The sequence below is a fragment of the Lonchura striata genome, chromosome 2, assembly GCF_050655825.1.
Source record: "Lonchura striata isolate lonStrDom1 chromosome 2, ASM5065582v1, whole genome shotgun sequence".
NCBI lineage: Eukaryota > Metazoa > Chordata > Aves > Passeriformes > Estrildidae > Lonchura > Lonchura striata.
In genome coordinates this window covers 16,876,790-16,892,214 of record NC_140704.1, presented here as the reverse complement: position 1 = coordinate 16,892,214, position 15,425 = coordinate 16,876,790, and positions in this window count along the sequence as shown.

Below are 15,425 nucleotides of genomic sequence, written 5' to 3'. Positions count from 1 at the left end.
AAGAGAGGCCGCGGCGGGTCAGGGCAGATGTCCCTCTCCCTCCGCGGAACCCCGGCCCCCCACCCCTCTCTCCCTTTTGTGCAGGCACCGTCACATCATCCCAAATCCAGAAAAAACTTTTCGCCCCCGTCCCGTCCCTCCCCGGAGTCTCCCGGCGTAACCTGCGGGAAGGTGCGGGGCGGCGCCCGAAGCAAGTGCGGCCTCGGGGCTGTGCTCCTCGGAGCGGGGGACCAACCTCCTCCTAAAGCTGGAGGGGAATGGAAATGTGCAACATTCCTGGGGCTTCGTTAGCATCAGATTTCCCAAGCGCCTCCCTTTAACTCCTTCGCTGCCCCAACCCCAGCCGGCTGCCCGGGGCGGCGGTGGGACGGAGGCGGGTGCTGCCCCGCGGTCCCGCGGCTCCGGCTTTCCCGCCGGCCTTTCTTGGCTGTGTTATCCCGCGACGCCCAGACAGGGATATGTACATGTCTTAAGAGGCTGGCTTTTGTTTCGAGAGGTTTTACTGAGCCACAGGAAAAACAAAAAAAAGGAATAAAACCCCAAAAGCCAAGCAACCAAAACCTCAAACCCAACAGGAGTAAAGTACACGCGCGATGGTTTTCAATAAAGAAAATTTCACGCGGCTGAAAATGTTATGGTTAGTTTGGATGTCTTGTTTCCCACATAACCACGACCGCAGCTGCCGTTTTCTCGAAGGCTACCGAGGGCCGCAGCAGAACGGAAGCGAAGGACCGATTCTGAGCAGAGGCCATGTGGCTGTGTCCGTGTGCGTTTGCTTTCTGATAAAGCAGCTTCCCCGGACCGTTTCTGGCAGCGCTCACACCGAGGTGTGAGCATCAGCATACCTTTCAAGTGCTCCCAGGCGTGAATAACTCCCCGCAGCAGGAGCCACCTCCTTTATCTAATCTCTTCCACATGCTACCGCGGGAAAGCGACACCGAGTATGTGTCCAGTTCAGCACTAACTGCGACGCCGCTTTGGGAAGTCGGCCGGCACAGATACAATAGCTATGAACAGAAGAATTACAGAAAATTCTATTTATTGATTCATTAGCTTCAGCTTCCTTCCATCCACGGGCTCACACACATGTAAAACCTCTTCAGGGTATCTTTGCAATGCTCTCACACGGTGCCTTTGCTATCACTTACGCAGGAAAGAAAAGAAACAGCATTGTTTTGTTGGTTGGTTGATTTGTTTCGGGGTTTTTTCCCCTTACAAATACTGTTTCAAGTACTGTTTGAAACGTCTTGGGAATCTCCTTTGTTGCTGTGTTTTGGGTTTTTTGTTTGTTTGGTTTGGTTTGGTTTTTTGTTTTGGATTTGTTTGTTTGTTTGTTTGTTTTAATTCAGGTGGATTTATTTACTGTTTGCCTTGCTACTGTAAAAGCATACCAAATAAATCACTTGCAAACTGGCTTGCCATTTTTGACCAAGCATTACTTATTTTGAAAACACTGGCTTGTCAAAACTGAAATGCCCTATGCAGCACCAGTAGTAAAGGCTCCAACACACAGGGGTTGTAGCCCCTGCTGAATTCTGCAGGGCTGGTGACCTGCCAGGTTCCAGAACACCTGCCTGGGACAGGAATACCTGTCAGCTCTGCCAGACCAGCTCCTACATGAAATGCCTAACAGCTCCTTGACTCTTTGCCTTGACCTTCAACAGAAGTAGAATTCCAGGGTCAAGTGCTCCTGAGAGAGCCTGTGTTTTCTTATGGCTTCCAGTAGCTCTATAAAAAGGCATAGAATAAATGGAGATAAACCTCCACAGTTTGTCCCTCTGGGGAATCTACAGCCCAGCTGTGGTAGTATGGAGCTCTGCATGAGCTAATTTTTTTCTTCTAAATGAATACCTGTGTGTTTTCTCTAGTTCCTTGATAGGTTTTCCAGCCAGTACATCGCTACCACAGCTGTATTATTTTAGGGATCTGTGCCAGTGCATATAAAGCTACATAAGATACAAACTCATCTTTGGATCATCTTCAGAAATGCCATAAGAAAGGCTATAGAGTTGGGGATGATTCCCAGAGTGGCTACAACATCAGGCTAATAATTCATTAAATGACATGAGACATGATGCTCTCAGACACTACAAAGATCAAGAGCAACTCTCCTGAATTTGAGCTCTTTATATACCAATGTGAAAAATAAGAATAGAATTTACCTTCAAACCTGAGCCTTAATAACAGTTTTTTTTCTGGAAAAAAAAAAAGTTTTTAGATAGGCAAATATTATATCAGTAATAATACCAACAAGAGTATTGATTCACACATTTGACTTTGGAAGTGTGTGTAACACAGTATACAGCAGTGAGAAATGCTGCCATTGGCTTGACAAGTAGCATAAACATGTGGATGCCATCCCTTATGATTGAAAAGCTGTGCATCAATTAAATGGAGGGGGTGACCCATGTAAAAAGTGTGTTCTGCTGATGTCTAGTACAGGGTGCATCAGCTATATGACACTATTTGTAGGTACTGTCTACAGTTGCATAGGTACCAGAATCACCCAGCAAATCTGCTGAGCATCCAAACTGAAGTCAGTGACTTGTTTGCAAACACACATAAAGCTGTACCTGCTGTACTCTAGCTTTCCTTCCCTGCGTGGGCACTGTATAAGGAGGGAGGGTCCCTGCTTCACGAGTTTGAAAGATGGTTTGGAACAATGCTTTTGTTTTTCATGGCGTTTTTCAGATTGCCTGTTTGCTGGCACAAAAGGAGCTACTCAGATCAAAGAAGTAAGGAAGGGGCTTCTACATATACACTATTTGCAGTTTGGGGAGTGTTCTTCAGACCTGGTAATAATTAAAATTCATACAGAACTGGTTTGTACAGACCTGGTCAGGCACTGGTACCTGTTTGATGTCTGTCCAGAAAAGCACATATCCTGTTAGATTTCCCCCAGAAAGCACCCTCTGCAAGTGCTAAAACTGAATGTGATAGGCAAGAAAGACCGGGGTAATTGCTGCAAAACAGCCCTGCTGCTCTGAACCAGCACACAAACCCAGAAAGAGCCCAAAACATTTACTTAGCCCCATCTTCAGGTAGGCGCAGAGCTCTGGCGCTGCCCGTGCAGCGGGAGGTGGGCTCTGGCCGTTTCGAAGTGCATCTGACCGAGGCCAGCGAGACCCTTGAGCAGCCCCCGCACGCCGCAGCCGCGGAGCCCGCGGGGCGCTGCCGGCGCGGGGCGGCAGAGGGCGGCAGGGCCCCGCGCCTGCCCGGGGACACGGCCCGGGCTGGCCCTGGCCCCATCCTGGCCCCATCCTGTCCCCATCCTGTCCCCATCCTGCCCCGACCCTGTCGCCGTCCCCATCCCGGCCCGGCCGCCCCCGTGCCGTGGGGAGCTCGCCCCGCTCGCACTGCCCCGCCGCTCCCGTTCGGGTTCGCTCCCTCCGGCGCTTCTCGAGGGGAGACCCCGGGAGGATGCACCGCATCCTTAAAAGCCATTGGCTTTGACCAAACCTCCGCGGCATTTGCTCTGCTTGTTTCTTTGTTGAGGCAGCTGAATGAAGTAAAAAGTTCTTTCTCGTGCGGTCTGTGCATGAGGCAGTTTTTTTTTTTTTTTTCATTAAGCATTTTTGAATAACTTTTGGAGTTGGATGATATTTTGCAATATGGATGACAAAGAACATCCAAAGCAATCATACATGACACATTTGCTCAACGTGATTTACTTAAATTTCTAGTTAAACTATGCAGAATTTTTGGAAAAAAAATCCCTGACAGGTACCAAAATCTAGACCCCACATTATTTTCCCACTTTTCACAATCTTTTACAATAGCAATGTTGAACAATTATTTAATCCTGCAGGCCTTACGCACATGCTTAACTTAGCAATTAGAATTAATACTACATCCACCAGCACTGCTTACAGTGCATACCTTTCCAGATACGCATTTTTCTCTAATCAAAACCCAAACCAGAACAAAATAAATATTTTTTTGTCTGGTTGTTTTCAATTATTGATTTTTTACAATACATTTTTTTAGGCTAAAATTCCAAGTATTGCTGTCATTTTTAGTAAATGTTGATTCCCAAAGAAGATTATTAGTTAAATAAATATTTATGCCAGATGAAAAACATGGGAATAGTTTTGAGTTTTGCCTTTAAAGCTAATGGGATTTTTGCACAAACATTAGCTAAGAAAGAAAAAGAAACTAAGGAGAAACAAATCCTGCCAGAATGTATCTAACTTGCTATCAGGAAGCTTTTGAAACACTCTGATTTTGCTCAATGCCTTGTATCCTTCACTGGTTTTCAGAACATTACCAAATTTAAATCCCAAGGTGTTTTCAGTATTTTCAGAACTGCTGAGTTTCCTGTTTTAAAATTCTTTTAAATGTCCACAAATCTTCAGCCCCCTATTTCTAGGTTGGATTTCAAAGAATTAATTCTATACATTGTAAATAGGTTCATAATCCAAGTATAGATGAACTAATAATAGTTGAACTGGTAATAGTGCATGTTAAAGGATTGACAAGTTTTGATTAAAATAGCCATTACAAACAGTTTGCAATACAAAATGGATAGACCTCAAACTTCTATTCCTTCTTTCCTTTAATGATTTTATGTCATGCAAAATGGCATGCAGTGATATGTGATGACTAATTTGCCTATAACTATGCCTTAGATGACTGAACAACTAGATGAACAGAGCAGAGAGCCATGTCACTGAAGTACTTCTGTCTGCTATGTCCTCCATCAAGAACTAGCATCAAATCCTACAAGATAGCAGCCTCCCTTAGATGTCTAGACTGTCATCCCTTTACAGGTAACAGTTTACCATCTAATTGGCATGGGGAAAGAAATGGAAACTCACAGCTGTCCAAAAGGAGAAGATGTAGAAACTCTGCTGAATAATGACAATACTAAAATAACACACACCCCCCCGCCACAAGATTTCAGGGTTTCATAAAAACAATAGAAAAGGGAAAAAGTATAGTTCAAGGGACATACTTTACTGTTAAGTTACACCCAAGAAGAAGCTGTTACCTTGTCATATGGATACTGAAAGCTGGAAAAAAAGAAGAGCTGTTCTCTGTGAGAAGATCAATGCCGAAGATCTCAGATAACACATATTGTCAATCGCTACCTGCACAGAAGCAGCAGCAACAGTTCTGCAGTGTTGCTACAAACAAATGAAGAATCTGCTTTTCTAAGTAAGTTTGGGAATTACCTGTTATCCAACAAATTTTAAGGAATCACCTGAAATAATTTTTTGTGAACGTTCATAAAAAGAAGCAGATAAAATTAGTCTGGTAGTACAAGTTTAGTATTTTGTGGCTTCTGCATCTATGGTCAAAATAGTACAAATACAGGAAATACAAATATTCTTCTCCAGTTGCTGAGAGAAAACTCGATCCTTTTCACAATGTAGTTCTTAAACTGAGCAGTAGAATGCATACACCACAGCTTGAAACGAATAGTATTTCATTGTTTCCACAGCCCAGTGTAGTTCCTCTGTGAAACATTCTGCTGCCTCATATCAGTGTGTCAATGTGCTCCACACTGACTCGCAGGGCTGCACACAGCTCTGCAGACCTGCTCTGTGCTGCAACTGCTTCCTCCAAGTGAGCTGTATCTGCCCTGTGGATAAGCCTTCAGGCTCTCAGACTTCACATAATCTAGCATTTTACAGCTGGAGTGTACTATGAATACTTTGAATTCATCGGGGCTCATACTTTTCATTTTCTGAGAAATCTTGCCTGTTTGAAATTTTAATTTCTTCCAATTTAGAAAGAAAATTGTTAAATGTTTCCTAGGAAATGGGCATTCCACTAACAATGTTATTTGGGAGACAAGGATTTCCAAAAGGCAACCATTTTTTCCAAGAGCAGTGGAGCCCTGAATACCAGGAGGTCCTTGTATTCCTGGATCCCTGAGACAAGGAAGAGGCCATCACACAGGAATAGATCTGACTGAATGGAAAACTGGCAGCTGACCTGCCTTGCAGAGGACTATCAAAAGTTATCTGTATTCCATTATAAGGCTCTATAGATAAGCCTTCATGAAATGTTTCACTTTCAGTGAACCAGCAACTTTTGACAGAAAACATGCCAACAGAATGGTGTTTCCAAGAGATGCATTCATAGCTGGATGACACAATGATAAAAATATCTCAGACTTGGCTGGACTAGCTGGTCAGCATTAGTTCAGTGCTACAAGTCTCAGCCTCTTGAAGTAATAATAATCTTTGGGTCACCTTCTGTTCCCCAAATTGCTGACTGCACTCCTTCAGTAATGCCACGTGAGCATTAGAAACACAGCACAGAATCCTTGCTAATAGTTTCATGCTTGGTTAGAGAGAATCTCCTGGACAGATATTTTTGCATTCTGTTTTGAAGTCTTGTAGTTAAGTACAGATCACCAGGCTGCAGAGAAATTCTCCTGATCAAAGCACCTTAACCTTGTCTTTTTCCTCAGGGTCCCTATATCATGGCAATGGGAAAAGCATGCAAATGATGAGGGAAGATTTCTCTTGTTTAGCTGCAGTGCTAAGTTTTGGAAGACTTTATTGTGTTGCCACGCCTTCATACAGATGATCTGCTAAGAGAAGGTCTGCTTGAGGTACATCACACCAGTGTACATTCAGGCCACCAAGAATTGCGGGGCAGGGTCTCTGGCTGGACAAAAATAATGTGTTTTAAATCAAGGTCAGCAAGTGCAAGTAATATCTAACTTATCCACTTTAGCTGCTATATTTTCTTCCATATACTGTTTCTAGTGGCCAGAGGACAACCTCAAATCTAACGTGTTGTTTCTCTTTTTCACTACAGGAGTAGCAGAAACTATCATTAGCTAGTAATACTCTCTCAGATTTTCCCATTATAAAATCTAGTTTGACTTTTTTTAGACTTTGGCCAGTTTTTAACTGTTTGCATCAATACATACTCAGATGTTTGCAAAAAATGTAACAGAAATTAATTTAACTCAGCAGCCTTAATTCCTGCATTCCTGAGTCGTGAAAGTTTTATTTTACAGCCTTAAAAAAAGCTTTGGTTTTGTACATACTTATATGTTAAATATTTGGTATAAAATAAATTGTGGGCAGGTTACCCCCTATCAAAACTCCATGGCCCCTGCAAAAGTAAACATTTGTAATTTTGGTGTAGGTCAGACTAAAATGTACCAACTACTCTTGGAACATCAAAGAGCCCAAATGGAAAATGGTGGTTAAAGAAAATATTTTTAAAAGCTAATACGAGTGAAAAATGAGGAAAAGGTCCTGGATTCACTAGAGTGAATGGTAAAACAACACAGCTATAAATGGTGTCATACAGAAAATCAAAGCAGAAAAAAACCCCAAACCCTGCAAAATCAGAAGCTGGCTGAGTGCAACACCAGATTAATTATCTTTGAAAATCTTCAAATCACAAAACAAAGTTTTTCTAAAGAAAGAATATTTGGCTTAGTGCAGACTGTTTGTGTAAATGATTTTGTCTTATATTATAAAGAACGATAGACTAAGAAATCTAACATTCACTTCCAAAACTTCTGTACACGTCAGTATGGAAGAAAGACAAGATGGTCCTGTTTATATTTTACTTTGGTTGATAGATTCTGTTAAGATTAATTTTCTTGAAACTTTAAAAAAAAAAAGCCCAAACCAAAACCAACTGTGTTTGGAATTATATACTTATTATTTTGAAAAATTTTGGGCAATGTTCCTTCTAATCGATTTATGTCTAACAGTTAGAAACAATTATTATGTCAAGCACTGGCCAAAAATGAAGAAATGAAATGTAACCTATGTGAAATCTTGCAGTGGACATTTCAGACCAGAGGCACACTAGATGTGAATCTGATAATCTTTCTGTTTGTTTTTTAGGCAAACATATGGTCACTAAATGTATAAAATGTTAAAAATGAGGACTTGAACCTGGAATTGAAAATTACAAAATCTTGAGTGTTGTCTATATTTCACTAATGCTGAAAAATATCACCAGTCAGTCTTCAGGCTGCCAAAGAGAACAAATAAGAAAACAGGTAGATAATCTTTATGCACAACTTATAACAGTGTGATTTTTTAAAAAGCCAGACTGCAGGGCTACAAGAAAGATAGGAATGCATCTTGGTACCTTTTGCCTTCAGGTTGAAAATGGGAAGAAAATTTTGGTTGTAATAATTACTGAGACAAGTTTTTTCCTTTCTTTCTTTTATTTTATGACAATATCTGATTCTCCAGACCAACAATGGGAGAAACAGCACAGGAGTGATACCATGGAGTTCTTACAGGTTTCCAGTGCTTTATCTTCATTCATCCAAGAACAGCTGAGGTTTTTCATGTAGAGGAAAAGTTTTTCAGACATACGCAAAGGAATGGGCATAGCTGTGAATAATTTCTGCAGGCAGCATTATCAATTTAGATCTGTGCATCTCCATATGCAGCCTTGAAGTTTTAAGAACAGGGGAGTTATTCTTGCAAAAATGAGCAAATTATGACTGTTTAAGCTACTAAATACTGTAGACTTGATCCTCATTTACCTCACGTGAAGGAGCTCTACTGCAAATATAAATCAGGTTCTCTGTGTTTTCCTAGCAATTATAAAAGCTCTTGAAACAAACATCCTATATGAGCTTCTCTTTGTGCCTTTCTATAAATAAGGATTCACTTTTCTCCTTGAGAAAGGAAGCGCACTCTTGCTGTATAAGACTAGCAAATTTGCTTCTGTGGTTCCAAAGGCAGAAATCTGCACAGTAACACACCAGGCTCTTCTCAATAGTGCTCCAGTGTCTGATGGTCTCTCAAATACCCTTTGTAAACAGTTTATGTTGATCTTTGCTCCAAACTGTTTTGGGACCTTTATTCAGTATGGCTATTTGCCCACCATCAAGACCTTATTTTGGTAATCTCAAAAATAGGCTAGGATCAATTACAAAGACTTTTCCTCAACAATGTAGTTCTAAAATAAATTTAAAGCCTAAGATTTTGGCAAAAAAATCACATTAACAGTCAAACTGGAGATGTTTCAAACACTGATTGATCGAGACCCAGCTGAGTTTATTCTACTCAAGATAGATTTTCATTAGATAGTCCAAGAAGAGTGTTTGTTTTGGCCTCTGTTTCTAGAAATAATATTAACCTGGCAAAAAAAAAGTTGTTTCCATAAAGAAAAAGGCTGTTGAGCAGGCTAAATATCTGTGTCTTTCTTCTCGTGTACTAATTTAGTTTCATTTACATCGTGTGTTTGTATTTTCAGGAGCTGCATTAGCGTTTCAGGGCTGTGGTTAAATCACCTGTCTAGATCTCTGAGGTACTTACCTGGCCAGAGTTTGTGAGAGGATCACAGTCCAGTGCAGGTATGCTGAGAACACATCTGAGACTTAAAAAAGTGTTCTCTCTCCATTATTCATCCATAATTATTTGATTCCTAGACAGTTAAGGTACAGACTTCCAGGCATTCAGGCACAGTCATAGAGCTAATGGGACCCAAATGTTTTTTTACAATCTGAGGCAACAATTAGCTCTTTTGACATTTTTAGGTAATTTTTAATGCTACTAGTAACATGGTTACAAATATCCAGGGGCAGACATGAAAAACCTCAAGCGCAGGTCTTCCACACCCTTGTTTAGGTCCTTCACTTTCATCTTTCTTGCATTATTATCAGTTTATATGCTTTGAGAGAAAGAACAAGCTTCCTTTAGAAGGAAAAAATGTGAGACCCACAGTTACTAGAGGAAAAAAAGCTCATAAGAAATATTAAACTTATGTAAATTTTCCTTTTTAGTTGAAGAGGATTATATTTTTAATTTCATATGATCCTTGCAGAGGAAAAGTGGTATATAGTGTTGTCAAGCAAGACTATCTTCAACTTCATGATACAAGAACATATTTGCAAAGTTATCAACGTTGAAGACTTTTTTCTGGAGTATGTTCACATAAATGGGATGTTCCTTTTGTATGCATGCATCAAAAGGCATGGAATTCTTTCTGCATGGAAAAGGAAAACCTGAATACAGAAGAAAATTGTGATTAAAGATGATGCATTGATCTCTGAAAGTCTTATTACTTTTACAACAGTTTACCACCAAGGCAAAGTTTGCATTACAGTCTTCAAAAGAAACAAATCAAGTGCATATCGTGTATGTGACAATACTGACTGCTTCAAAAAAACCAGTGTATGCCAGTTGCTGAATTTACTTGGAATGCACACTTATATGTTCCAGGATCACTTGAAATATATGTTTTTCAACTTTTCTCTTTATCCAGCTGTAAATTCAAGCTCAACTTGAGCCTAAGAAGATTCAAAAAAATACCTACTTCCACATGCTTTCCTTCTCTGCTGTAAACTGGGCATCGTCCTCAACTCAGATCTTCCCTTGCCAGCTGTGTCTAGAGATTGCTGATTATTTTCTTGCAGCACCTCTAAAATAGGTGCTCTCTTTCCATATGCCAAAGCTTGAAGCAAGGCTTTCATTTCATATCCTTGTCCATGGTTTCCTGATGTGGTATTTCCCTTCTCATTTATTCTTTCTTGCTCTGAAAACTATTTTCTAGGCCCAATACTTTTATTGTATCATTTTTTCTCTACATTCCTTAGCTGGCACTGGCTTCCCATTCCCACAGATACAAACTACTGATTTTTTTCAAGTTCTTCCATGTTCCATACCACCTCTCTTTCATTGTAGACTCATAAGCCCTCATCTCTTCTTTGCCCATTTATTAAAATTTAGGACAGACTTTGCTTTTTTTTTTTTTTTTCACATCTGAAACTTGTAAAAAGTCTCTGCAAAAGGTTTTTTAAATCCAAGAAAATGTAGTACACATACTTGTCATTCTACTACAGCTACCTGGTCTTAGGAAAATTCTTAGAAAAGAGAAAAACTGCCAGCTGGGGATAATCTAAATGTTACTGCAAAGGATTTTAATTTGAAAATGAGTAAAAATACTATTGAAGAGTGAAATGTGAAGAGTACACAATCTGCATTGTTTGGATGTAATACGAGAGATGAAGACTAATGTTACTGAGGCAAAAATGGAGCAGAATCAGAAACCACAACATGAATAATAAGCACAGTGCATAAACACCAGTCATGGTGGAGTTATCATGAGTAGGGGACAAGCACTTCCTCAGCTGCTTTGCTGAAGTACAGCCATAAACTACCCCTTGTCCAAAACTGTTTAAGATCTTGATGTTATTTGTTCAGTCTGTTTGAGAAAGTAATCTCCTTACTTTCAGAGAAATATTATCAGCCAAAGATCTTTCATGCTTATTGTATTTTTAGAGCAGAAGGAACAGTTTTTTCAAGCTCAGGATACATTATTTGAAATACGTTCTTCAAAAATTTTACCCCAAAGCCACATCCTGCCTTAAAGTGTCCTGAAACAAACTATTCAAATTGACACCATGGACATAGCTAGTACACAGGAATCTGTATCCTCAGGAACATGAAAGACCAGTGAAATGTGATTCTGGATGGAATACCTAAGCTGTTTAATGATTTTAACTTCTGTTGCTGGGTTAAAGCTCCTTTTTCCTTATTCTCACAGAAAGCTCTTGTGGTCAGCAGATGGCTGTATTGTTGTGCAAGAGTACTATTTTTTCTTGACAAATCATCACACAAGTTGATATATGAAGGAAATATGACAGCATTTAATATATTAGCTATAACCATAGTCTAAAAATAATACAGCTGTATATTGCAAATAGTGCAGTGTAGAAACATGAGTTATTCAATTAAAGAAGAAGTGAGAATTCACTGCCTTCTCCTAAAGTTAAAAAAAAAATAAATAAAAGCTACCAGAGGAAGCTTAATGCTATTGTCAAGTTCCTCTTTTAAACATTATTGATTCTATTTAATTTAAAGGGAGCTCATATTCAACTTGTATTCTATGGAAAAACTATATTGCCAACTTCATCTGGAAAACACAGATTACTAGTTCTATCCCAGTAAACTGTTCATTTTCTTTTGCTCGTGTAAATCAAGTGAGATGCTTCTTGAGTAAAAGTGATACAATTGGCTACAGCTGGTTTATTGTAATTTCTTTGCGCAGTTGAAGGAGAGTCTCACCTTGACTCTTGCTTGACTCATTGACATTTGGTTTCAGACCAGCACCAGCTATAGACCATGGAAAGCTGAAGAAAAGATAGAAAGCTCAAGGTCTCCAAATTCTTAATAGTAATATTCAGAGTTCAGCTGTACATTACCTGAACAAGGTAAATACTACCCTTCAGAAAATTGATGATTTTATGGAGGTGATTTTTTATGAACAATATGGAAATAAAGAAGTTCTCTTGCTTCTTGCTGTCTTATTTATCAGGAGCCATGTAAAGCTGAGACCACTGCTGCAGTATGTTCAGTTCAAGCATGTAGCTTTTCTCTCAGGATTTGTCATACAAAATTGTGGTAGGGTGGAAACTAAAGAATATTTATTTGGTTAAAAATTGTATCTCACACAAATCTAACATAATCTGAGTTGGCCAAGACAGGTCAAAGCTGTAATGGTATGACAAAACTCTTAGCCTTAAATTTTTGCATTACATGTACTTTTTCTTTAGACTCAGCTTCCACTTCTATGGCACCACTTGGTCTGGCTCGCTGGGACCTGCCAGGGAGGATTCTGTGTAGCTAAATTCCAGCTGCTAATTTCATATGCACCTCCCTTTGAGATGGGGCTAGAAGATGAAACTCTTAAAAATAGTTTCCCACAGTTGCTTCCATATTTAGTACATAGTCTGAAAGCAAGTTCTGCTTTCTAGTTTCCCCCCTCATGACCAGTAAGTGGCACACACTTAAAATGTATTTTGCAGGAGCTATCAGGAATGTGGCTGGTAAAACAGTTCTGATGACTGTTTCTGAAGGTTTACATCTGTTTCTTGCAGACAGAGTTTACATGGATGGGAAACAAGTGATTAAGCAAAAACTCTACTTTGCACTTCTGCACACCAGAAAAAGCCATATAGGTGGTTTATAGTGCTGCTTTCCTCATACTATCTCTCACCCTATATGCATATTATACCTGGACAAATGTTATACACTGCACATATACTCTAAGTGCAGACACACAGCAGAAAACTTTGCAGCCTAATACTGACATGCAGCTACAGAAAATGTGCAAAAAGATACAACCTGGCATTTGTACTTAAAAAAATACCTGCTGAGGGGGAAAGAAGAATAAATACATACTGAGATTTTGAAGATACTTTCTGAAAGCAAAAAATTGCTGACAATTATCTCCTTAAAGAGTTCTGTAATCACTGTGAAAATAATGGATGGCTGGGAAGTGGGCGGGGGGTGGAACAAATTTATTTTGAACCCTGAAAAACAGAAAAACAAAATCTCAAAATAAAGTTATGAAGCTGTTTGCAACTACTATTGTGTTTCAAAATAAGATTATTAAGTGTTCCAAAGGCTTTCCCTGGGCCTCCAGGAAACGGGGGAAGTTTTAATATTCATGTGAATGTAGTGAAACAGTCAATGGGTAGCAGGTAATGGAGAACACTTAAACTTTATTTTAAAAAGGTGAAAGTTTAAACTTGTATGACCAGAGGACCAATATCTCTACTTGCTCTCACACAAGCAATTGAGAATTGAATTGATGAAATTTCAAAAGAATATTCTACTTGTATAAACTGTGCTTATAATATTTTAACAATCAGGAAAGAAAAGTACATAGGGAAATAAATCCCAGAGGAAAGGAGTGAGTAAGAAAATGGTTGAGTAGTTTTAAATTATTAAAATAGAGAATTTATTTCCATTAATAAAGTAATTCTCTCTTCTTTTGTCTTCAAGTACCTCTTATATTTACGTCAGTAAGAAGCTTCAAAACCCTACTCATTTCATGCTTAGTTTGTCATACATGTGAAATCTAACATACAGCATTCATAAAATCAAATGCTCAGTTTAAAATTACACTTCTGCTTAAGCTAATTTTTGCACACATTGCTCTGAGCAATATCAAAAAACTTATTTTGTACAGCTAAAGAAATTATGTCAATAATAAATGCTGACTTTTCAAATTAAGAACCTCGGGTTACAATTTTCTAGTTAATAACAAGTATCATTCAGAATAAGTTAGATGAGATTTCAATATTCCATGTCACGACATATACAGGTTTCCTTTTAAGGGTGCAGCTGATTTCATTTATCGTAAGATTAATAAAGATAATAAAAAGATGTGTTAGTCAGGCTTTTCCTGCCTCAGCTGCATTTTATATTAGATGCTCAGCTCTCACAGTGAAGAAGGGGGCTGACTTGAACTGATGTTTACAAGAAACAGAAAGGGATATATATACACATATATATACATGTATAGCATAGATATCTGCTATGTACAAACAGAAGAAATATGGATATACACAATGATATTTATATGTGAGAGCAGGAAAACTTAACTCTAAAACTCATTGAGTCCAGTGAAAAAGTCTCTCTCAGGCATCTCTGACTTATTAATCAAGACCTCAGAGAAATTTTAACAGTGTTAATCCTGGATACTTAAATAGTTTCCTAAATATATTCTAAGTGCAAAAATGGAAGCCATTGGCTAACTCAAGGCCCTATCATACACAGAAGAAAAAGAAAAATGGAAATACATCTTAAAATTATGATGGTGCATAGAATTCTAGTAACTAAGCTTTGATCATAGTCTTTTCAGAAGTACTTCTGAAAAGCAGATAAAAGTGTGAGTTTGCCAGCTTCACTGCTAACATTTTCAGGCTGGAACATCTTCTTCAGCTTTTCATCCAGGTTAAGATACTGATTTGTTTTGCTTTGGGTTTTCCACTGTAACAACCAATGCTTTACTCTTAAGAATAATGGAGCAATAATTATATTTTCAGTTCTGATTTGCTGAAAGATGTCTTCAAAAGGATGGAAGATAAGATGGGCAGAAGGGTCATGGTGCTCTTTAGCACACTGAGTTTCAGCTTCTTAATTTGCTATAATTTTAAAGAACTTTATATTATATTCTTGTTAACTAGCCTCTGTATACAATGCAGTCATACTTCAATTTGATTTACTGTGACTTTTTAAATATTGCTTTTGATAATTTCTTTGATATAAGCTCTTAAATGAGAGCTTCCCATCTTTCTTGTAAGGAAGTTTTAGGGTTTACAGGTCTTCTGTTGTATTGCAAAATCACAAATTAATTAAAAAAAAAACCTTAAATAGAAATAATACTTATTGGAAGAACATAAAACCTGTCATTGCTAGTTCCTTATACACATACTTTTAGCATTTGGCCTTACAAGAAGATGCCAAACATTTTTCCAGAATGCCCTGACATTACAGTCTGCTGTGGTGATGTGAGTCACTTCTCACTAATTGCAATCTCTTAAAGCTTTCTGAAAAACAGTGTCTTGAGGAAAGAACTTAACTGATGTACCCTAAAGGATCATCCAGTCATTGTACCAAAGATTTGCAGTATCTGCATGGTACTACTTGAAAAGAGTGTTCCAGCCTTTAGGTATCACTTGCCTTAAACAC